This window comes from Procambarus clarkii, chromosome 50 (assembly GCF_040958095.1).
Source record: "Procambarus clarkii isolate CNS0578487 chromosome 50, FALCON_Pclarkii_2.0, whole genome shotgun sequence".
In the NCBI taxonomy this organism is placed as follows: Eukaryota; Metazoa; Arthropoda; class Malacostraca; order Decapoda; family Cambaridae; genus Procambarus; species Procambarus clarkii.
This window is the reverse complement of record NC_091199.1, coordinates 440531-468529: the sequence shown is the minus strand read 5'-3', so window position 1 is coordinate 468529 and position 27999 is coordinate 440531. Positions and strand designations below refer to the sequence as shown.

At 47.7% G+C, this 27999-nt stretch overlaps 1 long non-coding RNA gene across 1 annotated transcript in view; it reads right to left on the bottom strand.

Moving 5' to 3' along the window:
* LOC123772789 (uncharacterized) overlaps nucleotides 1-27176 on the bottom strand; it is a 64868-nt gene extending 37692 nt beyond the window's left edge. The window contains exons 1-2 of the long non-coding RNA XR_011222473.1: nucleotides 26973-27176; nucleotides 26302-26443 (exon numbers count right to left, since the gene is read on the bottom strand). This is a non-coding gene — a long non-coding RNA (uncharacterized lncRNA). The remainder of the gene's footprint in view (nucleotides 1-26301; nucleotides 26444-26972) is intronic.
* Nucleotides 27177-27999: the final 823 nt, after the last annotated feature.

The following is a 27999-nucleotide window of genomic DNA, read 5'->3' as shown; positions in this document are numbered from 1 at the left end:
GAGCAACTACGATAACAAGCAAAGAACTATTACTATCTTAGTCCAAAAATTACTGGATTTACCAACTGCTAATAATTCTACAGATTCTCTCCAAACTTTCAGACTAGAGCTAGAGTCTCTACTCAAGGCTTTAAGCCTTAAAGTCCAAATTCAGACTGCTGAATGGATGACAAAGGTAGTTGTAAGGCACAAATACCGAGAGAAACTTTAGATAAATTGTGTACTATGTACATTAAAACCTCTCTCACCATGAATGAGATCACAGAAGATTTACATAACCTAGTCGAAAGACAAAGAGCCAACCAAGATGGGAAGAGTGTTTCAAACTTCTCTACTAACTCTCATCATAAACCCAAACGTACTGCAACTACTATAGTAAAACCAAATTTCAATAAATCATCTTCGAAATGCAAATCTGGAAATGTAGGTACATATACAGTGAACCCTTCAAACCCCGTAGTGAGCACCACTCCTACGACTTCTCCTACAATGAAGAAGTGTTTGTTCTGCAATAATGAACATCTTACTTATAAGTGTAGTACTTACCCAGACCATAACACCCGAATTCATCGTTTGCAAGAGTTACACAGATGCACAAGGTGCACGGGTCCTCATGACCCCAATAGCTGTACTGTCTCCTTACGTATGTGTAACAAGTGCCACAAGAGTAGACACCATTACTCCTTGTGTGGTAGTGATCAATCAAGATCAATCCTCATAAGAAAATTACAAAATTTACTTCTGTATAGTATTGCAAGGTGCAGCAAGACATAAGTGTACTTGCAACAGAGTCGAATAACACAACTACGTTACCAACAGCTCAATTAAAATTAATTACCAAAGGATCTAGAATTTCCACTCGTGGTCTCTTTGACCAAGGTTCACAGAAAACCTTTATTTCTCAACAGTTAGTTGATCAGATAAAACTGAAGCCTATTGCTCGAGTGAATTTGAATATCTCTGGATTCCTAACCAACAGTGGACCTTGTGATTACCAGGTTGTTAAAGTTTTGGTACGTTTAGGAGGCTGCACCAGCCTAATTCAAGCCATAGTCATTGATAAGATCCCTTCAGATTTACATGTTACAGGTCTTGCTCAAACAGTCAAATTTCTGATACGCAGCGGTATTAGGCTAGCGGATCATAAAATTAAATACAGACTGTCTCAACGATGTAGGTATTCTTATTGGAGCTGACTATTCCTATAGATTTATTACTGGATGCACCAGGCAACGAAGTATAAACTTGTTACTGTCAGCTGGGGGTAAACTACTCACAGGACCAGTGTTGATCCAACGACATTCTAAGTCTATTTGTAATCAACAACTAATTCAATAGTGGCATGACTAGGTCTAGAGCAGCCACCACTACTTGTCAGAGACGAAACCGAGGATGATGAGTCCACTCCAGTTCACAAATTATGGGATTTGGACACCTTAGGCATAATCCCTGATCAACCCAGTTCAGATGATAGTTAGACGTATCAACAATATCTTGATACTGTTATTTTTCAAAATAATCAATATTGGGTGAGACTCCCAGGGAAGCTGAACCACTCACAGCTTCCAGTAAATTATTTCATGGCCTCAACCCAATTAAATTCTCAATTAGCTAGGCTACGGAAGTAACCAGATAAATTGCAACTATATCATGCTTTGATACAGCAACAACTTGCTAAAATATTTATAGAAGTTGTTGAAGAAGACAACCATAAGACAGGCCATTATTTGCCACATCATGCTGTCCTGAAAGATTCAGTTACAACACCAATCAGGATTGTATTCAATTGTAGTTCCAAATTAAAGGCAGATAGCATGTCACTAAATGATTGTCTACAAACTGGACCTAGCCTAACCTAAAGACTACAAGATGTCATTACGATTTCGCTCTGGTGTTTTCGCCTATACGGCCGACATTAGTTAAGCCTTTTTAGGAGTAGGCTTACAAGAGACAGATCGTGATTTTACTAAATTTCTCTGGGTGATAGATCCACAGAATCCTAATAGCGAAGTCATTACTTATAGATTTGCCTCAGTACTGTTCGGAGCGACATCTTCACCATTCTTACTCCAGGCTACTCTGGATACACATCTTAAAAAGTTTAATAGCCCTTACGAGACTGAGATTAGCAAAAATTTATACATACACAATTTTCAAGGAACCACTAATGATGAAAATAAACTAGTGGAAATCTACCATGAGGCTAATCGTGAACTGTTAGGAGCTAACATGCCCTTACAATCGTGTGCCTCCAATAATAAACAAATAAACCAAATAATCGAGGAAGAATGCCTTGATTATAAAGTACCTCACAAATTGAAAGCCTTAGGTATGGAATGGAATACGTCCACAGACAAATTGAATATCAAGTCGGTGGAGATTAACCATTCACCTCTAACTAAGAGAAAACTACTCTCCCATATCAGCAAGCCATTTGACCCTTTAGGCCTACTCAGTCCTATTCTAATTAAGGGTAAACTCCTTATGCAGGAGTGCTGGCAAAGAAATTTGAGGTGGGATGAAATGTTGCCGGAGGATCTCCAAGAAAAATGGCAGCAGTTGATTCCTGATTACAACTAACTTAGTATTCCACAATTTCCTCGAAATACCTTAGGACGAAATTTACCCACAAATTTACATGTATTCTGCGATGCTTGAGGCAAAGCGTATGGCTCAGTAGCCTATCTAGTTAATACTCAACAACCATTTTTGCTTACATCCTAGGCAAGGGTCGCCCTGATTAAAAGGAGGTCACTACCCCAAATGTAATTAACTGCCTTATTAATAGGTGTAAGACTAGCTCATTGCTTGATCAAAACCCTCAGTAATGTTCACCTTGGTGAATTTTTTTTTATAAAAGAGTTACACAAGGTACAGCATGAAGAAACAATTACATAAACACAGGACAAAAAGGGAAAACCCTAAACTGGGCACGGGGACGACCACATAAAACAGAAACGTTACAGATACATAGCACAAGAGATAAATAACATAAAACATAGGCACACGAATACAAACACAGGTGCAGAATAGTACAAAACAACACCAGGCCTCCGAAACTACTGACATAGAGGCAAAATACAAAAATTCAGGAAACAAGAAAATAGAAATACAGCAAATACATAAACAGGGAAATACAAACAGTAAGGACATAAATAACAGAAATAATTTACACAAAATAAATCAATGCAAACGCACACACACGTCGTACACAGCCACATAAGCAGCACAAGGCAAAAACACATGGCACATGAAAGAGACAAATAACAGTAAATAATGGCAAAACAAAACACCCAATGCACAGGAACAGTAATACAAAAACCCCTACAAATTAAAAAGGGGTGAACAATAATGTACAGACAAACGCGCAACAAGCACCCATACCAGAACGAATATAACAAAGTAAACAAACCCACACAGGGCAAACTAGACGGCCCATGCAGGAACCAGGATAGAATCACACCTACACACAAGCATACCAAAACATAATCACATCCACAAAACCATAAGTACAGAAATACAAAAAGAGAACACACAAACAAGCCCGGCCCAACCCAGACACAGGTGCAAAATAGTACATAACAATTAAAGGCCTCCGAAACCACTGACATAGAGGTAAAAATACAAAACTACAGGAAACAACAAAAAATATAAAACAGAAAAACAGCGAAATACATAAACAGTAAAATACAAACAGAAATAACATAAAGAACAGAAATGTATTACAAAGAATAAAGCAGTACATGAGGCCAAGAAAAGAAACACACGCACACAAGCAACATACACAACCACACCGCCTGCCACCCCAACACAAAACACGGGGTGCGTGCAATAACACGCAAGAAATAACACCATACACTCACAACCGCACACAACCACACCACAAACATGTATAAAAGGCAAGCACAACAAAACAGGGCCATGCATGGGCAAGAACAACACCCACACTGCCCACACTCACAGACAAGGACACCCACCCATGCATGCAGGCACCAGGGAAACATCATGCACAACACAGACAGAAACCAAACACACCAATCACTCATACTTCTCCGGGTACTCCCGAGCCAGAAATCGTAAGCAATAAGCTTCCCAAAGAAGTTGGTCAACATCAGGAATCGGACGTGCATGAGGCGCAATAGGCCGAGGCATCAAATTCGGCACATCCGAGACAAAACACTGCGCCCCTGGAAACCAGATGGCAGATGGGCACCAGGGAACAGGACGCACCAGGTCATCATAGTCATAGACCATAGTTGCCTCGGGCCGACCACCTCAACGGAGGAGGAGACGAAAGGGATGGGTTTCCCCCTAGGAAGCTGGTGACAGGGCCGCACACCATGCTGAACGGTAGGCCGCACACCGGCCCGCCCACTAGGGCTTGCACTCTGGTCGACGCCAGGCACTGCACCGAGTCCCACGGACGGTGGCTCCGCAGGGGCCCCAGCGCTCCCACCAACTGGAACAGTAGCAGAGTCCCCCTGCCGCACATCCTTTCGACAACACCACTACAAGGTCCGATCACCAGGGGCAACCGCCCACTGAGGGGAGCCACCAGCAGGAGGCACAGCGTCCAACACAAAAGGCACCACCGGAGGCAACACAGCGTCGGCCACAGCATCATCGTCCTTCGCATCATGCTCCTCTGCCCACAACCGGCGAGGCGACGCACCACGAGCCGAGCGACGGCGCTTAAAAAGAGGCCGCTGATCGTCGGAACTGTCACCCCCAGCAAGTGGTGTCCCAGAAGAACCTACGGCAGGCGGCCCCAAAGCCGGGGCAGCTCGATCACGCAGAGCAGTAGCCTCAACAGCATGGGGCAAAAAGCCACTATCATGCCTGGAGACCGGAAACGGAGAAGGAGCAGACACAGCAGGCGGTAGAGCACACTCCAGCACGGACGACAGAGCCGGCACAGGCAAAGAGGCACTGGGGAGCGAGGAAACCACTGAAGGCGACGAGGTAGACGAGGAAGAGGCACAGGACAGTGGGGAGGGCTCACCCACCACAACCCCGACAGTCCCGGGAAGCAGTCGCAAGCAGGAGAAGCAGGCACCACCCCTACAGCAGCATCCAAGGCCCCCACGGAATCAACCGGCCACATATGCACCTCCGCAACCACCGAACGACGAAGATCCGAAGCAGGAGTCTCCAGGTCCACAAAGCTCACCGGAGGGGCAGACATACCAGGGCCAGACAAAGCAGGGCCAGACAAAGCAGGGCCAGACAAAGCAAGGCCAGACGGAACGCCCGCTGAAACCGCTGCAGGAACCACACCAGGCACCAGGACAGAGTGAGGATTCGCCGAGGAAACCCCACGCACAGACAAGCAGGGAAAGTCATCCTCCAGGAAAACCAAAGGAACCTCAGCATGAGGAGCGTTACAGCCGGCTGCCACGTGGCCTTCAGCACCACACCGGAAACAGATCCTTGTCTGGCCCTGATAGAAGATCCGTAGAGGGAGCCCACGAAACAAAATCTTGGACAGAATAGGGGTTGTAACCCGCATGACAAGCATACGAGCGCCCATACGTACCCCTCTCAGCTGGCCCGCACTCAGTGTTGAATCGGTGGTTCACCACCACACTATACGCGTAAAGACCAACATCAGCTCTTCCACGGGGAAAGTCACTGGCACACCGTGAACACTCACATATTGCAAGGGCCCCTAGGGATTCGAGATCTCCACGGTCACAGCCGATGCAGGAATAAGAAGCGTGCAGGTATCCCAGCGCGCCACAAACTCCCGGTAAATCAGCGATGTGGCAAATGACACCGCCACTCGGGTAGGTGAGAGCTTTTCCAGCCCCAGTAAATCAGAGACGTCCACATGGAGCACATCCAATAGCGCAATCTCCACAATGGGCCAGTCCACAGCACCAGAAAAATCCAAGCGTACCATGTCGACCCGCCGAACACGGGTATCATCACCAACAACCATACCGCCAGCCGGGTCCCCGGCTTGCGGTCACACCACACCTCAAACCGCACCCGCCTCCACTCAACACCAGGCAACAACTGGCAGGTCAGGCGAGCACATCTAGACCCCTTGGCGGCCAGCGACAGAATCCTGGAGTAAAGTCAACCTTGGTGAAATAGTAGTTTGGTCAGACAGTGAGGCAGTATTGCAGTGGGTAAAAAACGACAGCAACAAAACTCCCTTTGTCAGCAACAGAGTAAGGGAAATTCGAGAATTGTCTGCTGGTTATAAATTAAGACATGTCCCCACCAAGGACAATCCAGCTGACTATTTATCTAGAGGTTTGACTTTAAAGCAATTGATTAAAACCGAGATGTGGTTTAATGAGCCCCAATGGCTACTTAGTGGTCAGTGGCCCCAATAGAAGCCAAAAGTCATTGTGACCAATATTACTACCCCTGTTGTGAATCCAGAACCCCCTCGAACTTTAGCTATCAATGCTCTTCGTTATTCCAATTTAAGCAAATTACTAAGAGTTACAGAAATGGTATTTGATTTCATCAACAAGATGGGGATCAAGTATCGATTTCCTAGTTCCATCAAATATTGGGTCAAACAGGCTCAACAAGAGACTTATGGTAAGGAATATGAACATCTCCCAGAAAAGTTGAGTAAGTCTCTGGGTATCTGGCTTGATTCAGACAACTATAACATTTTGAGATGCGATGCGGCGGACGTCTGCTTCATGCAGAAATAAATTTATATGTGAAGATTCCTATACTTCTATTACGTCACCACATCGTTACTAAAATCTAGTTCTACATTACCATGAACATAATACATTACATGGTGGAGTATTATATACTCTTACTGAACTCAGACAACGTTTTTGGCTTCCCCAAGGTCGCCAAACTGTCAAATCCTTAACCAAGTCTTGTGTAATCTGCAAGAGATATGATGCTCAAGTGTGTCCTTATCCAGGTCCACCGCCCCTACCTAAGGAACGAGTCGTCCACCTTCGTTCCTTTGAAACTACAGGTGTCGACTATACAGGAGCATTAATTTTAACAGGCACACCGAACAAGATTCCAGTGAAAGCCTACATTCGCCTTTTCCAGTGTGCTACCACACGTGGAGTACATTTAGAAGTCACTTCTGGCATGAATCTTTTCTGCAAGCCTTTCGCAGATTTGCTGCACGAAGGTCTTGCCCAAAATTAATGATCTCCGATAATGGATCTAACTTCGTGGCAGGAGAAGCTTGCTTACAAGAAATATGGAATCATCCAGAAGTACTCTCTGAACTCAGAGACAATGCTATTGGAAATTTATCCCTCCAAGAGCACCATGGCATGGTGGTTTTTACGAAAGAATGGTGGGAACTGTTAAGAAATGCCTAAGAAACGCCTTACACCAGCAGAAAATTAATCTCACTGAATTACAGACCCTTGTCGTGGAAATTGAAGCACGAGTCAACAACAGACCTCTAACCTACTTATCAGAAGATTTCTCCCAAAGAGAACCCCTAAGCCCCTCTCATTTGATTCATGGTGGTCTTCTGAGCCCTCTAATATCTCTAGGAGACGAGGATCCAGCTGACCCTTCATGTGTTAAGGCGAGTGACTTGGTGGAGAGTTATAAACACCTTTCAAGAGTAATAGAGAAATGGAATGAGGTCTGGACACGTGAATATTTAACTGCTTTAAGAGAATATCATAATGGAGCTGCAAGCCCATACAACAAAGTTCAGCCCAAACCAGGTGATCTTGTCCAAGTAGACAGTAATGGACCCAGGTCAGATTGGCCTATAGGTAAAATTGTTGACATCCATCCTGACTGCCATGGTATTTTACGAATTGTTAAGGTTCAGTGTTGAGGCACAACTACCTTGAAAACACTAGAAAAATTAGTACCTTTAGAGTTAGCAGAACATGAGTGTTCTACAGATATACCTGTAACTCAAGTTTCAGAGAACAATAATTCTACTCAACCGAGCACAAGGCCATCTAGAGTCGCTGCTCAGAACTGCAAAAAGAAAATTAATCAATACTTTGATTCTATATAAGTGTAGGTAACTTATCATTTAAACTTGAGGTGGCCATGCTGAAGCAGTGGTGAGCTGATGTCCAGTAGCTAGATAGTTACAAGTCATAGTGACCCTGGACAGTAGCCTCACTGTATTGTTGAGGTCTCCTTGATACAATGTTCCAATTATTCATAATTTATTTTTGATAATATCACTCTGTTTCTTACAGAGAATTATTCAGTAAATTACAATGTTTATTTATGTCCCCATGTTGACTTAGAGTCATCTAACACAAATTCGGGACATTTGTTAGGTGCGTACTAACCCACAACCCATAAATATAACTGCAGCATAGAGAAACAGGTATACGTTAGTACTAAAACCTTAACTACGACCTGAGTTTTCTCCCCCCAGAGTTATGTTGGAAATAACCTACAGTTTCATACATCCATTGTATTTTATACAACCTGTGCGTTAACCATAAGTAGTTACTAAAATTACTAACTTGTGGATTTAATCATAATCATGATTTATATTAAACATATTGCCAGATTCTTCCTAGTTAGAGTGACGACGTGAGGAACGACAGGGAGAAACATGAATTCTTTTCACATTTAGTTGGATTTATAAGAGTCCAGTTTATCATTTCTTTTACTAAAAATAGTTACTTACTAATAAGTTTAATTTCGTAGTATACTACTGCTTACTGGAACTCCTTTATTTAGTTGATATTAAACATTCTAGAGGGAATTATTTAAGGTAAATGATTTCACTTTAATTCACTCGATTCGCTGCGTGACTTTAATAAACCGTTTATGTTACGCGAAATTATATTTTAACACAGAAGAATTAAATGTGACATTAATACTCATCACTATCTCTTCTTTCCTTAGTTAATTATGATATATATATATATATATATATATATATATATATATATATATATATATATATATATATATATATATATATATATATATATATATATATATATATATATATATATATATATATATATATCCATTTACGCTCGAGATGTCTATCGAGAGCCACGCATGCGCAATCAGGAAGAGGGTGAAGAAGCGAGATCGTCGCCAGCCAACACACGACTCGGACGCCATTAGTAGCGTGCAACAGAAAGCTACATTTCGATCATGCTTATTTCGCTCCCACAACCAGTAGAGCGTTACCACGTCCTTTGGCACGTCACAGCCGTGTCCCAAAGCTAGCATATCTGCAATTCCATGGTCAACGCCCTTCAAGCAGCAGCTGGAGGATGAAGGATTGCACAATTCTCTACATCAACTGCCACGCGGCTCGGCAACTATTATTTCCTTTTTGTTACCATGTGGCCACAGTTAACATTTAGGCTAATTGTCGTTATGCCGTATATAAAATAACGAAATCCCGTACGTGTCTTCTCTAACAGTTTCATAATCTAAATAGGCGATTATATTGAAATTTCTGTAGAAGAAATTAACAGTGCTTGAACATAAATTGCACATAAATCCGGGTCCACGACAACCGAGGTGCTAGGCTTCCCCACCTTCACATGCAACAATTTGCACTATGCAACACGTCGTCGGTGGATCATGGAAACTGATTACACTTCTCTTGTTTTACAGCTAAGCTGATCTTGTTTTCCGTAGTAATAACTCTGTAGTTATATTGGTGATGTCCCGAGATCAATTACACTAACCCATTGATTTACTATATAATGTACTATTCTATCTAGTAGTATTTTGAGGTGCATTTACCTCTAATTAATATTATATAATCAATCTTATTTATTTTCATAATTTATTTACTCTGGGAAAGAACCAGCGTCAGAATAATGCTAGGGATGCATTAATCTTTTACCATGTAGCCCCCTAATTTTGTGCAGGTTAATTTGACTCCCTTTATATAAGAAATACAGTTTCACTAAGATCCATAGGACACTGGTTCTTGGTATCAGTTTAATCCATTGTCTCATTTTGTTTTCCACTTTTTCTCAAAAAGTGGTGGTCCTTCACAGCTATCGAATTATTTTATTTAATTACAAAATAATGGAGTCAGATTTTCCCACTAGCATGTTATAAGTAATTTTGTCCTCGCCTGGAGCTGTATTTTTAGTTGTTTTTTTTGTAACGCTTCTGAGTTTTTTCAGATTGAAAGGTTGGTCTAGTTCGTCAGGTAAGGCTAAAGCATCATCTATTTTTTCCCATCTTGCTGCTTGAAGTCTTTGTTGGTGAGTCAGATTTGCTTGAGAAAGTTGAGTGGAACTGGCTTTTGAAGCAAATAGATTTGCTAACCTTTTTGCTTCTTGCTCTGGATGAACATGATGCAGCAGAGCAGGAGGCGATTTTCCTTTGGCCTTGTTGATCTGCCTCCAGATGTCGCCCAAGGATGTGATTTAGCATGGCGCACCACTCCAGTCATTTTTCTTCTCTGATTTTTGCTGTTTCTTCGTGCACATGATCTCGGACAGCTCTAAGAAGTCCTAGATTAGCTTCGGTTCTATTTCTTCTGAAAATCTTTCGTGCACAATTTAGTCTGTTATGCAGCTTTTTCATCCTACCACAGTAATAACAATGGTCCTTTTGTTGTTGGGTAATTGTTTTCCTCTTGGGGATGGCGTGATTTGCTGCTCTATGTATAGCATTTACTAAATATTTTTTCCATTTCTTCTGTGCTGTCAGGAGTAGTGTAGTTTTGGTGCCAAGTTTCGAGAGATTCCTGAAACTTCGTCCAATCTGCTTTGATAAAGTCCCATCCGGGCTCGGGAGCTGGAGGTCTGGGAGGTAGTGCTATATTAATAACTGTTTTTGTAGCAAAGTGGTCACTGGTCAGAACATGATCAACTGACCAAATGACGCAACTCATAAATATTGGTGGAAACAAACGTGAGATCCAGCTAAAATGCCAAGCATATAAACATGCTTAACATTTTCAGGGAACTTTAAACTAAAACTATTATATTCCCATAGCCTGATACAGTCTTCAGTCCACTACCCCCATGTTTGAGTGACTCCCTGACTGCTGTGTTTAATAAGGAATAAAAATTATATATAAAGGGTGCCACTGTGAGAGAGAGACAACTAGACAACTACGAGTTATGTGGGAGGATTCGCTTGTCGTCCACCAGGGGGTCTGGACGTGCCCCCCCCCCCATGCTTGCCAGTTGTCGCCTGGTGTTGCGTGGAGGCGGGTGTGGGTTGTGGTGCGGTGCGCCTGCTTGCCGGTGGACCCGACTGGCGGTTTGGTTCTTGGTGGTGTCTCCCACGTTCGGCGGGTTGACACGGCATGCCTCGATTTTTCTAGGGCTGTGGACTGGCAGCTAGTGGAACTTGCAGTCGTCGATGAGCTGAAGCTGAATGTTCAGGATTTGTTGGGGCTGGAAAAGCTCTCTCCTACTCGGGTGGCGGTGTCCTTCCGCTCGGGTCCGTTGTACCGGGAGTTCGTGGCTCTCTGATCTGGCCAGTCGGTTCCCATCTCTACCTCAGCTGTGTCTGTAGACGTTTCGGATCCCTGGGGGGCTATGCAATTTGTGGGCGTTCATGGCGTGCCGGTGACCTTCCCCGCGGACGAGCTGAGGGCGGTGTTTGCACGATTTGGCACGGTAGTGGTTCACCGTTTCAACATTTTGAGTGCGAGCCGGCTGAGCGGGCTCCGTACGGGCTCTCGTGCGATTGTTATGCAGGTTACATCGCCTATTCCGTCCAGGCTTTTGTATCGTGGGCTTCGGGTCTTTTATCAGGGCCAGACCCGGACCTGTTTCCAGTGTGGTGCTGAGGGCCATATGGCGGCCGGATGTGACGCTCCTCGTGCTGATGCTCCCTCGGTTTTTTTGGAGAGTGACTTCCCCAGCTTGGATGAGAGTGGAGCTTCCTCGGCGCCTGCTCGCTCTGACCCGGTGCCTGGTATGGTTTCTGCGACGGTTTCGGAGGGTGCTCCCTCTGGCTCTGCTTGGTCTGGTCCTGGTAAGTCTGACCCACCGGTGTGCTCTGTGGGCCTGGGGGCTCCTGCCTCGGGTGTTCTCCATTCGGTGGTTGCGGAGGTGCATCCGTGGCTGGTTGCTTCCGTGCGGTCATTGGATGCTGCTTTTGGGGTGGAGCCTGCCTCCCCTGCCGCCGGTTGTCTGCTTCCCGAGGCTGCCGGGGTTGTGTTGAGTGTGCCCTCTCTCCTGCCCTCCGCCTCTTCCCCGCTCTCTGTCCCTACATCGACTCCCTCGTCGCCTTCATTGGTCTCCTCGCCTTCTAGTCTGTCTTCACCTGCGCCTGCCATGTCATCCGGGTTGGTTGCCCCCTGTGTGCTGGAGTGTGCTCTCCCACCTGCTGGGCCTGCTCTTCCTCCGGCTTCCGTCTCCGGGTGTGGTGGTTGACTTTTGCCCCGTGCTGTGGAGGCTTCTGTTCTGCGTGGGCGTGCTACCTCGGTTTTGGGACCGCCCGCGACGGGTTCTTCTGGGGCGCCCCTTGCTGGGGGTCATAGTTCCGACGATCAGCAGCCTCATGTTAAGCGCCGTCGTTCAGCTCGGGCTGAGTCGCCCCGTCGGTCGTGGGTGGAGGACCGTGATGCAATGGAGGATGAGGGTGTGGACGTCGCCGTGTCGTCTTCTGTGGTGTCCTCCGTGGTGGAAGTTGTGTCCCCTGCCTGTGGCTTCCCTTCGTGGGCGGTTGCCCCTGGTGATCGGGACCTGGTGGTCATATTATCTAAGGATGGGAGTCGGGGGGCTTCGGCTCCTGTTCCAGTTTGCGGGGGCCCTGCGGCTTCGGTGGAGGGCTCCTCCATGTGGCGCAATGCGGCGCCTGATGTCAATCGCTGTGCCTGCCCTGGGGTCCAGGTTGATGTGCGGCCGGTGGGTCGCGACAGGCTGGGAGTGTCCTGAGGTTGTCCCGATGGCGCCCTCTGTTGTATGTGCGTCCTTGAATGTTTGTGGTTGCTCCTGTGGTTGTGTGTTCGGTTTGGTGTGTGTGTGTGTGTGAGGTATACTTTCCTGGCTCCTGCGTGGGCCGTTGCTTTTGCCCTGTGTGGGTTGTTTACGCTGTTTTGTTTCCACTATTATGTTCTTTCTGGTGTGCGTGTTTATTGCATGTGTGTCACTGTATAGTCTTTCCATGTCCATGTACGTGTTGTCCATTTTTCGTGTTTGTTTTGTAGTTTCCCTCCGTACCTGGCGTTTCTAGGTTCTAGTGATGTTTTGTGTTATTATGTGCCTGTATTTGTCCTGGTTTATGTATTGTGTATTATACTATACCTTGTATAATTCTTATGTATCAATTGTTACACACGAAAAACAAATAAAAACAAAGTAATACTGTACTGCCTTGCGATGATTATTTGTTAATGTACTTTCAGTGAATACTGTACTGGTATTGCAACGACTTTTAGTTACACCCTGGGTGGGTAGTTTACGCTGTTTTGTTTATGCTATTATGTTCTTTCTTGTGTGTGTGTTTGTTATGTGTGCGGCTCTGTTCGCCCGTTTATTTCTTGGGGTATGTGCCTGCGCCTTGAGCGTCTTTTGTATGTTGCTGTATTTCGTATGCCTTGTGCTTTTGCTTTGTGTTGTTTCTGTAGTTGTGTGTGTCGTGTGTGTGTGCGTGTATATTGGTTTCATCTATGTACGGTTTTTTTTGTGTGTGTCTTTCCATGTCCATGTAATTGCTGTATGTCCATTTTTTGTTTTCTTTGTAGTTTTCCTCGGTACCTGGCGTTTCTAGGTTCTGGTGTCGTTCTGTATTATTATGTACCTGCATTCGTCTTTCTGTTTCTGTTTTGTGTATTTTGCTATACTTTGTATATTTCTTTTATAAAAATAAAAAAAAATAAAAAGTTATGTGGGTGGTCCCACTTTCATAGCTGCACTCATCTTGTAAAAACAGAGAACGAAATAGTAGCGTCATATGTTTTTGTCTACTCCAGCTAATAGATAATGCTACAATAGTCTTATATGTTAAGTTTACTTTACTTTACTAACTGCGCAATGCTTGGAATTTGTATGTGGGGAACATGGCTCACCTATTGGAGGGAGAGAGAGAACGAGGAGGTTTAAACCAGGCTAAAAAGCAAACTTTTAAGGAATGACCCCCTCCCCGCTCAGCTCGTTGTCGCCGTCTGGGGGCTTAGTGGGCGGCTGCCGGAGTGTGATGCTCCTTGGGACAGTCCTCTGTCCTTTTCTGGCCTTGTGCTCCTGCTGCCGTCCTCTCCAATTCTGCTGGGCATCTTTTCCTTTTCCTTCTGTTTCGTTTTTCTCCCCCCTCTTCTCCTATCTGCTTGCCGTTTCTTGCCGACCTTTTGCTCGTTCTGGTTCTTCCCTTGGACTTCTTCTACTTTGACGCCCGGGTGCTTGAGGAGGCATACTCTTGCACCCGTAGAACTGCAGTACCCGACGTCGAGAGCGGAGGGGACCTTTTATTGTCAATCCCCACTTCGTCACTGAACCCGATCTCGACGGACTGTCGGTTTCTTAAGGTGGCGTTTGTGGGGCGTATACTCACGACGCACCCCTAGGAGGCCCCGACAAGATCGGCGATAGCTTCTTGTTGGGTGTCCTGCCTCTAATTGTGGCTCCATGGTGGGTGTGGGGGCACATTCGTGAGTGAATTCGTAATTTCGTCAAGATGATAACCCCTGTTTCGGCTGCTTCTGGCTTACCTTTTCAGGCTCGTGGGGTGGGCGACCAAGCCCCCGAGTCGGTCCGTATTGGAAGACCGGGCTCTGTAGCCTCCGCTGCATTGGGCCCCGACCTTGCTCCTCCTTTGGCCTCTCTGACTCCTTCCCCTGGCTCCCCTCCCTCCTCTGTGGTTGGGTCGAGCCCCAAGCCCCCAGTGGTGACTACCTCGTCCCCTGGCGCGGCTCCTTCTCTAGTTGTAACTACTGCGCCTTTTAACCCCTCTCTCTCTGGGGGTTCTCACCGCCGTTCTCGTCACGGCCGCCCTCGCTCGATTCCTTCCAGTTCTGCTACCTATCAAGCCTTGTTTGGTCCCGCTTCGTGGGCCAAATATTTTGATCTCCTCCCTCTTGATTCTGCGCCTCCTGACGATTTCTCCCTTCATCGACATCTCATTGATTCCGTGGATGCCTCCATTACTTTTAACCCCACTCGTCTCGGTACGCGTGTCGTTGCTGCTCCTTCTCAGGATGCTGCTTCCCGCTTGGCTGCCTTATCCTGCCTTGGCGAGACCCCCGTTCGGGTCTCGAAGAACGTTCAGTTGAATGCCAGTGTTGGCACTATTTTGCTCCCGCCCCATGTTGCGACCGGTGTTCGGGACCTACGCGACTGCCACGACGATATTCGACATATCCTCGCTGCCCAGGGCCATTCTATTCTCCAGGTGGACACGTTTACTCGTCCCCCTCGTGGTAGTCGCCGTCAACCCCTCCGGGTTGTGAAGATTACCTTTGATGGTAGGACCCTTCCACCCTCTGTCATTCTTGCTGGTGCCAGGTGCTCTGTCCAGGAGTACATTCCTTCTCCTCGGCTCTGCAACAAGTGCTGGAGGTTTGGGCATGGTGCCCTCCGCTGCTCCGGGACTGTCTCTCTCTGTCCTTTGTGTGGTGGCGAAGGTCACTCTAAGTCGGAGTGCGCTTCTCCCCAGGCTCGTTGCCTCAACTGCGGTGGGGCCCATCCTACCTTCTCCCGTGCGTGTGTCCATTACAAGCTTGAGGCAGCCGTCCTCAACTTGAAGCACCGGGAGCGTTTATCTTTTCCTGAGGCGAGGCGCCAGGTTCGCCGGCTCCCGCCTTATGCTAATATCTCTTATGCTCGCGTGTTGCGCTCTTCCTCTCCTCGTCCTTCCCGCCTTCCTCAGACTCACAACCGTTTCCAGGCCTTGGACCCTGATGCGCCCACTGCCCCCTCCTCTGTCCCTTTGGGTTCTCTCCCGAAGGATCCTCCTCCTGGTCCTCTGTCTGGGGTTCCCCTTCCTTCTACCCGGTCTGTCGTGTCTTCTGTGTCTCCTTCCTCGTCCCCCTCCGATCCTCCTTCCCATCCTCTTCCTCCATCTATCGGCTCTCCCCGCCGCCTGTCGGTGCGGGCGGATGTCCATCGCTCTCCTAACGGCCGTCGTGTGTGCTCTCGTTCGGCTTCTCCTGTTGAGACACTGGAATCCGTTGCCCGGTACGTAGTTGCTGGGACACCGGTCTCTTTAAGTCAGAAGCGTAAGCCTGGCTCCTCTCCTTCCTCTTCCCCGGCGGGTAAGAAGGCTTCGCTTTCTTCCTCAGCTCCTCCTCCTGGCTCTGTTGCTCCTTCCACTCCCGTTTCAGTGCTTGCGCCCCCTGTTCCCGCTATGGAGGTTTCTTTGGCCCCTGCTTCCCTTTCGGTTGCTGCTCTTGCTGGGGTGCGCTCCTCTCTTTCTACTCCCCCTCTTCCTGCTGCTGTCCTTGACTGCTCCTCTCCGTTATCTCCTCCTCCTCCTCCTCCTCCTCCTCCTCCTCCTCCTCCTCCTCCTCCTCCTCCGGACCCTGCCCGCCCACCTCTGATCTGTTCTCCCGTTTCCTTCCCTCCGTCTTTGCTCAGTTTACCCATGCCCCCTAACCCTGACTTTGCTGACCCTGATCCCGACCCTGATATTCTTTAACGTGCTCTGTTGGTCTTTCGCCTTTGTTTCTTCCTTGTTCTATGTTTTTGTCCTTTCTCTTCTCGTCGTTGTCCATTCTTCAATGGAACGTTCGAGGTTATTACGCCAATTTCCTCGAACTCCAACTTCTGGTTTCGCGGTTTTCGCCCCTTTGTGTCTGTCTCCAGGAGCCGATGCTTGGTGCTCGTCCTGGTCGTTTTCGTGGCTATTCCTTTCTCTCCCCCCCCCCCCAGCCATTGCTGGGGCTTCTAATTCTTCTGCTCTCTTGATTCGGGCTGATGTTCCCTTTGTTCCTTTACTTTTTCCTTCGCCTCTCCATTGTTCTGCTGCTCGTATCTTTGTGGGGAAATGGTACACAGTTTGTTCCATTTATCTCCCCCCGAGTGTCCCGCTCTCTCTTCCTGATTTGAAACACCTCCTAGACTCCTTGCCGGAGCCTGTGCTCCTGCTGGGTGACTTCAATTGTCGTCATTCTCTTTGGGGTGACGTTCTGACGAATACCCGGGGTCGCCTCCTTGAGCCGTTTCTCCTCTCTTCTTCCCTGTCTCTTCTGAATTCTGGTGAGCCCACTCATTTGGACTCTCGAACTCGTACCCTTTCTTGTCTTGATCTTTCTCTCTGCTCTTCTTCTCTTTACTTAGATTTCACATGGCAGGTTCTTGATGACCTCCATGGAAGTGATCATTTCCCCATCCTTGTTTCCTTTTTCTCTTTTCGCCCTTCCCTCTCTTTCCCTAGGTGGCAGTTTGCTAAGGCGGACTGGACCCTATTTTCCCTCAGTGCTACTCTCTCTGACCTCTCCCTTCTGCCCCTCTCTCGCGCTCTCCTCCTTTTTCATGACACTGTCTTCGACGCTGCCCTCCGCTCTATTCCTCGCTCTTCCTCTCGGGGTCCACGGAAGTGCGTTCCCTGGTGGAATGCGGACTGTGCTCGGGCTGTCCGCTGTAAGCGTGCAGCCTGGAAGAAGCACCGCCGTAGGCAGACGACCGATTCTTTTCTTTTCTTTCGGAAAGCGAGTGCGGTGGCCCGTAGAGCCATCCGTACGGCTAAACGTGAATGTTGGGCATCTTATGTCTCGACAATTACGTCCGAAACCCCTCTGGCCCAGATCTGGAAGCGTATCCGCAAGATAGCGGGTAAGTTCGTTCCCGATGTTTCACCGGTCCTTCACCTCCATGATACTCTTGTGGCGGACCCGTTGCAGGTCGCTTCCGAACTGGGTTCCCACTTTTCTTCTGTTAGCTCTGGTCTTCATCTTCCCCAATCTTTCCTTCTTTGTAAACCTGTCCTTGAGTCTCGTCCTTTAGATTTCTGCACTCATCTTCAGCTTCCCTATAATGATCCCTTCTCTCTCTCTGAACTTCGTTCTGCCCTGGCCCTCTGCGGTTCTACGGCGGCGGGCTCCGATGGTATTCATTATGAGATGCTTCGCCATCTCCCTCCGAGCACGTCTCAGTATTTACTGAGTCTGTATAATCGGATCTGGGAGTCGTCGTCAGTCCCTGAGGACTGGCTCGATGCCGTTGTCCTCCCTGTTCGCAAACCGGGGTCTCTGGGTACTTCCCCTAAGGACTTTCGCCCTATTGCTCTCACAAGTTGTGTCTGCAAACTCTTTGAACGTATGGTTAACGTTCGTCTGATGTGGTTCCTGGAACACCATCACCTCCTCTCCCCTTCTCAATTTGGTTTCCGCAAGTGCCGCAGCACGACAGATGTCCTGGTGAACTTGGAGGTCTATATACGTACTGCTTTTGCTGCGAAGACCTCCGTTGTTGCCGTCCTTTTTGACCTAGAAAAGGCTTACGACACCACTTGGCGTTATCATATCCTATCTCAACTTCATTCTTTTGGCCTTCGTGGTCATCTCCCTCTCTTTCTCCGCAGCTTCCTCTCTCGTCGTTCCTTTCGGGTGCGCCTTGGTACCGCTCTCTCTCCCTCTTTTCAGCAATACGAAGGTGTGCCCCAGGGTAGTGTTCTGAGCACTACTCTTTTTCTGGTTGCCCTCAATGGTCTTCTTTCCTCTCTTCCTTCTGGTGTCTTCTCCGCTCTCTATGTCGATGATCTTACCCTTTGTTGTCAGGGTGATGATTCGCCTCTCCTTCAACGCCGGCTTCAACTTGCGATTGATGCCGTGTCGTCTTGGGCCACAGGTCATGGCTTCAAGTTCTCTACTTCTAAGACTTGTGCCATGACTTTTACGCGGAAACGGGTTGTTCTTCGTCCCTCTTTGTCACTTTCTGGTCATCCCCTTGAATACAAAGATTCCGCGAAGCTTTTGGGGTTATTCCTTGACACTCGTTTGTCTTGGTCTCCCCATATCTCTTACCTCCGTGTTGAGTGCTCTAAGTCCCTTACCCTCCTTCGGGTCTTGTCCCATACTTCTTGGGGGGCAGATAGGCGCACTCTCCTTGCTTTACATTCCTCTCTCGTCCTGTCTAAGCTCGATTATGGTTGCCCTGCTTACTCGTCTGCTTCTCCTTCTACTCTTCGCCGTCTTGATGCTTTGCACCATGCTGGGTTGCGCCTCAGTTCTGGTGCCTTTCGTTCGACTCCCGTCCTTAGCTTGTATGTTGACACTGGCTTCCTGTCTCTCCAGGACCGCCGTGATCGCTACTGTCTTCGCTATCTTGCGCGGTCCTTGCAACATCCTTCCTCTCGTCTCTGTCGTGCTTTAACTTTTACCCCTCCTGCGGTTCCTGCTCCTCTTCACCACCTCCCTCTTTCTGTCCGGTTATCTCGCCTGCAGGATTCTCTTTCCGTTCGTATTTCTGATGTTTCTCCTCGTGTTGTTCCTTCTTTGCCCCCGTGGAGGGTCCCTCTTCCGCGGTTTTGTACATCCTTGACTCGTATCACTAAAGCTTTTACCCCTCCTACAGTTCTAAAACGCCTTTTCCTCGAGCACTTTTCTTCTCACTCCCGCTCCGTTTCTGTCTTCACCGATGGGTCTAAGTCAGCGGACGGTGTTGGCTACTCTGTTGTTTTTCCTGATCGCACTTATATGTGTCGCTTGCCTCCGGAGACTAGCATCTTTACAGCGGAACTTTATGCTATTCTCTATGCTCTTCGTCTCCTGCTTTCTCGTTGTCAGTCTTCCTTTGTGGTTGTTGTTGACTCTCGTAGTGCCCTCATGGCTCTCGGGTGCTTTAATCCAGTTCATCCGGTAGTTGTCGAGATCCAGCATTGGCTGTTTCTCGTTCACAGTAAATTTAAGTCGGTTGAGTTTTGTTGGGTTCCCAGCCATATTGGCGTGTCTTTAAATGAGCGTGCGGATGCTGCCGCTAAGGAAGCTGTCCGCTCTTGTCCCATCTCTCGTAAAGGCATTCCGTATTCCGACTTTTACCCGGTTATCCATTCCTCAGTCCTTACCCGTTGGCAGGCTTCTTGGTTGTCTGTTACTGGTAACAAGCTACGTACTCTTAAATGTTGTGTTTCCTCGTGGCCGTCCTCCTTCCACCGTAACCGGCGGTGGGAAACAGCTCTAGCGAGGTTGCGTATTGGCCATACTCGCTTAACCCATGGTCACTTGATGGAGCGCCGCCCTGCTCCTTATTGTCCTAGTTGCATTGTCCCTCTTACGGTCGTGCATGTCCTTCTTGAATGTCCTGACTTCCAGGACGAGCGTGTGTCTTGCTTTCCGACCGCCCCTCGCGGTCACCTATCCCTCGATAGAATTCTTGGTGACTCGGATACTTTTGATATCGTTCGCCTTATGCGTTTTTGTTCTCGTATTGGCATCCTTGGTGATATTTAGCGCCCTCTGATTATTTTGCGTATTTGATGGTGCTACATAGCCTTCCCGGTTTGGTGCCTTCTTTTGATAATTACTTACTTACTTAAGGAATGAATGGCACATTTGAAGTCAGATCGTGGGTGTTTGGTGACATGGTCTGTCACCTCAGCAATTTGCTGAGACTTGTTGTTGTTAACCTAGTGGTGTGTTTGTGAATTGGTTCACTAATAAACATATTATCAGAAATAATACTAAAGGCTTTTGCATAGAACAACCGATCTGGGAAGGTTGGAGTGATGGTTGATGGTAAGGCCTGGGAAGGGTGGGGGGGTGGATAGGGATGGGGGTGAGGGTATGGTCAGTAGCGGAATACCCTTACCTGCAAATCTCCTAGCGCTGCTGCCTCCAGAAGTTGTGTTTCCCACATTCAGTAAAAAAACGCCTACTGACTTTATCAGATTGACTGCTTTTATTGGCTAATGCTAAATGCTATTTACTTCTCGGCAATGTTTTGATTTCATATAAGAAAATTGAAGACTGGTATATGATGAGGATCCTTACTCAGAGTCCAACGAAATTAAAAGATCTCTACCTCGGGCTATAGCCAATATTTGATATGAATACAGAGACATATAATATGTTTACTTTCCCTAACTATTTTTAACCTCGTTTATGGTGTAAAGGGGGAATGTGAAGTGGGGAATTGTTGAGAAATTGATAACTGTCACCTGCATGGGACGGGGGTGCGGGGAGGGTGCGACACACGACACCTTTTTTTTTATTTTTATTTTTACATGCGAACATGCGAACAAATACAATAAAATAAATACAATAAAATAATAAACCAAGAACGAACTATCAGACATAACAAAAAAAATACAAAAGCACAAAACAAATTAATACAAATACACTAAATACCGGCCTGAAGGGCCGACAACAAAAACACAACAATGAGCATAAACACAATGAAACAGGAAAAAGAAACAACAATACTGGACAGGAGGGTAACGGAAATACAATAAATACAACAAAACAACGGTCATGAGAACAAACACAACACTGGCCTGAAGGGCGCACAATAGGTACAACACATTGCAAACAAACCACAGGTCCAAGCACACACCAAACACACAGCAAGCACACAGACTACTCAAATTGTTCATACTTATCCGGCCACTCTGCCGCCGGGAATCGAACACAATACGCTTCCCAAAGTAACATGACGTGATCCAGAACAGGTTCATTATGAACTGTATGAGGATCAGGCATCAGCTCCGGCTCACCCACAACAAAACACCGAGCCCGCTGAACCCAGATGGAAGAAGGGCACCACGGAACAGGATGCACACGGTCAACAATGTCAAACCGCAAAGGATTCTGAGCATCAGACGCCATGCCGGAGGCCAAGACGAGAGGGAGGGGCTTCTTCCCACGAGGCTGGGCAATGGGCAGCGCACTGGGAGCCTCCTCGGCTGCCTTACAGGGCCCCGCATCAACCACCGGACGTTGCACCTGCAGGGACCCCCCACGCTTGGCATCCTTCTTCAGCACCAGCTTGAGGCTTCGGCTTGCACCAGAACCCTGACCTCCCACGTCCGTAGGAGCGACCACCCATTGTCAACAGCAGGCACATGGACGTCAGCAACCACCAGCAACGTAGAGCGTGAAGCACCCGGAACCGCCACATCATCGCCCGAAGCTCCACCTGCGTCGAAGTCCTCCACATCAGCCCAAGCAGTAGAAGAACACCTGGAATACTTGGGCACCGGCCGCACACCCTCATAGCCGGAGGCAGACCTTGAACCACGGGCCTCACAAACTGTGCAAACCGACGCCTGTCGCAGTACAGCAGCAGCCTCAACCACGGGGGGAACCAGGCTGCACACAACAGGACGCTCTGCAACCCCCCACCCCCCAGCACCCAGCACAGCCGTAACACCTGGCGAGGGCGCAGGGCCAGGCGCATCAGCAGGAGACGAGGAAGAAGATGATGACTCGCAGAGATCATCCGGAAGACCCTCGGGAGCAACTGGCACAGCGAATTGACCAGCGACAGGAGCCACTGGAATACCCGGAGGAGGGACAACAACCACCAGGGGCATGTCGGGTGACGCAGGGGGGGGGGGCCACATCAGCAGCGAACGGGACCTGCCCCTCTTCATCTCCGGAATCCATGCTCTGAGGGAGCGGCGGGAAATCCTCTTCCCGGAACAAGTTAACAGGTGCAGCAGGGGCCTCAGAGCACCCGGCTGCCTGATGCTGTAACTGGCCACATCGGAAACATGTATGGGGCTGCCGGGCATAATACACCCGAACGTAGTAACCCAGCAGCCGGACAGAAGATGGGATATCTGACCGCAGGCGCATACCTAAGATACGGATGTTCGTCCGCTTCCCAGCATACTTCCCCGAGGTAAGCGTGTTCACCCGCACACTGATGACTGCACCATACCTCCCGAAGAAGCGCCGGAGAAGGTCTTCAGGGAACTCCAGGGGCGCACCGTGCACACTGACATAAGTCAGGGCACCACTGCGGTCCGAGACCGCAACAGAGCCGGCGCCATCTGGCAACGGCAACAAACGCCCTTCGTAACGACGGAGGAAGTCTTCCCTCACGAACTTGATAATCACTCGGTGGGCCGTAACAAGCTCAATTCCGTAGACAGCTTCCACCGGGACACGATGCATGTCACACATCACCAACTCAATGGCTGGATAACCAGCCGTACACGAGAACTCCAGTCCCACGGAATTCACACGCAGAACAGGAGGAATTGGAATGCCCCACATGTCAGAACTGCCACGTCAGCACGCAGCCAGGCAGGCAACAACACTGGGAGGGCAGAGACGCCCACACCACCTGGCGACCAAAATAGCAAACAACCCCAGCAGTCACGGAGGCCGGGACACGTCCTCACTCCACGGCTGCTCAGGGCGGACTCCATGACACCTTAAATGCAAACACAATCCACTCTTGCACGGGCCGCTAAAGACCGCACACCGGTCATAAGCGCTCTGCTACCATGTGGTGAAAAACCTCATGATTATGTGCTTCTGCTGCTGCTATGTGGCGATGTGAGCTATGTCAGGAGTGACTATGGTACAGTGCATCGCTGTCATTCTCACCAATTATGCCTCGCCCTCAAAGAGGAGAGCGGTACAAAATGCTCGCTCTTGCACACAGCCATGTAGCATGTAGTGACACTCCTCAGGTCTATGTGGTGGGTATGTGGTGCCGCTCCTTACCACTCTGGAAGCAAGGAAGGGGACGGGAGTGAGGAGGGTGCCCCACCACCGCTGTTTGCAAAAACTATTACGGGACATTCTCCCCTTCCATTTGATGCTGAGACCTCCTGTCGCGAACACCCCTTGAGTCTGTCATTGAAAACTAATCACCTACGGAGATCCACACCACAGGCCGAGAATTGGTAAAATACATATATATTCACTTCACTACATAATACAGACATTTTGTTAAAAAAAAAAACACCCTCGCTATCAGTTAAAGCTACCGACTACCTCCCCTCGATACTCCCCTCCCCCTTAACCTCCTTCACATGCCCTTCCCTAACCACCCATCTTTAAAGCTCGGTCTCCCAGGCTGGGCCATGCATGGGAGGGTGGGTCTAGTTTTTTTAGTTTTTTTATTAACCCATTAGGTACATCTGCATTAGTGCAGCTACCCTAGACTATATGAAGTGGAGTACAGTGTGTCAAAAAAGCTAACTAGGTGATGCTAAAAAATCCCCATCACACAGGATGGTTCGTCATACAGTGGCATGTGATAAGCGGTCTGCACTGGCAGACTCCGGATGCATTTTGAGGATATCAACAACACAAGATTGAATAAGGTAGCAGTGGTAATACAAGTCCCCATCTCGCAGGATGGTTAGTCATACAGAGCATGTGTTTAATAGCCTGCACTGACAAATTTTGGGTATACTGTGAGGATATCTTCAAGAATACGAGAGTGAATAAAGTAATTGCAGAGCTCCAGGTACCTCATGCCAACTGGTCTGAAAGGCCTAATAACTGGGCATTCAGTGATGTAGTGCGGGAGATCATGCCGTAGTTCCTGCTCACAGAGTTTGCAACTAGAGTGCTCAGGATTGGGAGACCTGTCACCTGCAGCCACCCGCCACAGGTAACGGTAACCCAACCTGATCCTTGCAACCACTGTCTCGCACAGTCTAGTGGACGTTTTGTGCTGTCCATAGATGTAGGTTTCAGATCTGAACAAATCATAGCTTTTTATACTAGTACTTTCAGGTCGTTGGGAGTCAGTAAGTTCTTTCCTATCAGATCTGAATGTTTTGACCAATACAGTTTTGACAGCAGAGATGGGGATACCTAGATCTAATTCAACTTCAAACTTGTTACACGCTGATTTGGCTGCAATGTCTGTCTCATTATGATGGGTTATATTTATGTGTGAAGGTATCCATACAAAGGGTGGGTCTAGGATGTATCTAGACGCGATTAACTCTATGGCACATATTCATACTTATTCATCTACTACTACTACTACTACTACTACTATAGCTCGCCTCTTCACCTCATCTGTTCCTATACTTACACTTACTTAGTCCTTCTACCTGTTACCCCCCTTTACCCTACATGCCCCACAACATCCCACATACTGCTGCCCTCCCCACACCATGTGTCACCCTCTTCAGCACCCCCCCCTCTCCCTCTCTCATAACCTTTGTTGATGTACACCTGACACATACTTATACTCCTCCCCCTCTCTCGCCCTCTCTTAATCATATTTTTTATGTACACCTGACACATACTTATCCCTCCTCCCCCTCTTACCCATACACCCTCCTTTTATCCCCCGAGACTCACAACGTCCCTGCGACAGGACCTGTCTCAATCTACAGGACCCTACCCTCCCCAAGAACAGTGACCCTCCCCAAGAACAGTGACCCTCCCCAAGAACAGTGACCCTCCCCAAGAACAGTGACCCTCCCCAAGAACTAGTGACCCTCCCCAAGAACAGTGACCCTCCCCAAGAACTAGTGACCCTCCCCAAGAACAGTGACCCTCCCCAAGAACAGTGACCCTCCCCAAGAACTAGTGACCCTCCCCAAGAACAGTGACCCTCCCCAAGAACTAGTGACCCTCCCCAAGAACAGTGACCCTCCCCAAGAACAGTGACCCTCCCCAAGAACAGTGACCCTCCCCAAGAACAGTGACCCTCCCTATGAACTAATGACCCTCCCCAAGGTGCAAACCCACAACATGCTAAATTACACCCAGGTACCTATTTACTGCCATGTGAACAGGCATTTGGCGATAGGAAACATGCCCAACCAATTCTTTCATTTCTTGGATTCGAATCTGGGAATACCGATTGTGTGTCGAGAATGAATCCAACTGTGTAAAATTTATTTAACGTAAATATTTTACCTGGAATAGATTCTACAACGAATTTCTTTCTTGATCAATGGGACAAAGACACTTGCTGCAATGCTATAGGAGCTCAGGTATTCCTAACCAGTTCACTTCTTCCCTCTCCAAAAGCCAACATCAGATTGCCTGTTCACAGCAAAATTCTGGAACAGAGCGTCCAAATAATCTCTGCTTCTTTAATTCTCCTCCAATCGCACACCACTGAGAGAGTGCTCATAATGAATGAAAGGATAGAAAGTTGAAGTGTTCAATCCAGGATGTCTATTATAGGTCATCCCTCGGATCCCTTCCACTAGTTCTGCTCTTACTAATGAATGCAGGTGAGAATTTTGATTCATGCACAGACATCACAACACGAAATAAAATATTTACATTCTGGCTCAGTACCTTCTCCTTTTTCGCCCTACCTTATGCCAAAGGAGTACTCTCTAGTACACGCACTAATTCCACACAGATTCTGTTATCAGACAAAAGAAGTGTTACAATGCCTGGAAATCATAATTTTACACAAAAGATGCTGGTTCGTCTATGCCTCTTATCTGAGAGAGATAGAAACAGAATGAATAATAAAGAGAGAAAAAATAATAATTTGAGACGAGCTAAATAAAAATGAGACACTTAGGGAAGTCAGACCCCATACTAATACTTACAAGCCCCACTGAAAGTTTGGAAGTGTGGGCTTGCTGCGAGCAACTTCTACGGGAGCGGTTGGTTGGTAGGGAGAGAAGACCCGAGCCTGTTCCTCGCCCACCTGCTGATCCAGCCCTGGGTCGTGTACCTCACACACGCCATCTGACGCAACAAACACACCAGACTCTCATTATCACGGCGGAAACGACCTGAAGTAGTTATGGCCCCTGATTTTGCTCTTCACAAACCAAGGCTATCATGACAGGAGTCACTCGTGGCGTCCATGAGATAAGTTCTCGTATTGATTATCATTGTGGGGACGACCCGGGAGAGGTGGGTCCCAGGAACACATACTCCACTGATTAACTTGGCAAAGTTTTTTCCAGGGGGAACATAATGAGATACGTTGGGCCTAGGAGCCAGCTCATGAGGAGGGGTTCTCCGGTGGAGATCTGAGAGACCAGGCCTAGGAGATCATTCACCACAAACATTGACTATCATTGTGACGCCCTCATCTGGGGCAACCTGCGTGAATTGGGACAAAGGCACTCGGGACAATGGAACAAACATTGATAATTTATCAAGACTGGAGCCTCCCTTGGACAATTTTGCAGGGAGTTATGCCATGCTTCTCTAAAACAGTTAACTTGGGTAAATATTATCAAGTAAGCAAACTAAGGCGAGAACAAACCCTTGAAAGAGAAGAATACACATTGTTGGATCCTGCAGTAGATGGCACAGGTTATGATGGAGTTAACCGAAAAGTTCTGTGTGTTGAGGTAGCCATTGCCGGGGTAGCTGTCTAACCTGTAGAGCGTCTCCGAGGCCGCCCACACCCACATCAACGCACACAACATCACCCATCTTGCCAAAGTTCCCATACCTGCAGCTTAACAACCTGTTAGGAATAGAGATGTTAGCATCATAACGGATCACAGGTCGAAGCTCACCTCTAGATGGGCTCTTAATATGTTGAAAAACTGTTAAAGACCCCACAGTGTTGTGTATAGTAATTGTACTTGCCTAGTTGCATTGCGTTACGTTGCGTTCAGACCCTAGTTAACCCTAGTTGCTAAGAGGGCTTGACAATTGAGTTGACAGCGCTCGGGATTCGTTATCCTGAGGTTCCGAGTTCAATCCCCGGTGGAGGCGGAAACAAGTGGGCAGAGTTTCTTACACCCTGACGCATCTGTTCATTTAGCCGTAAATAGGTACCTGGGAGTTAGATAGCTGCTACGGACTGCTTCCTGGGGGTGTGTAACAAAACAGGAGACCTGGTCGAGAACCGGGCCGCAGGAATGCTAAGCCTCGAAATTATCTCAAGATAACCTCAAGAAGATGGTTAGCTTCTGGATTGTTACTGATTGGAGTTGGAGCCGAGCTTAGTGCGGGAATTGGACACGTGCGCGGACATGAGGATAGATTTAGACCCATTAACGAAGAAGTGAAGAAGATGCACAATTGCTTGTCGCAACATGAAGACTTAAATTATAGTGAATGAAGTTCATATGAAAACAATAATATGGGTTGTCTCCAGAAATAAGTGTCTAAGGAAGACAATGAAGTGGTCATTGATACTTGTAATAACCTCCAAACACATTCTCTGCACTGGTGGACGAGTGTTCAGAGAAAGTAGCTGCTCCCCCGATAGTGGAGACAGAGAAGATTTCAGGCATGGGTACAGGAGGTACAGTATTGATGCGACTCAGCGGGATAGG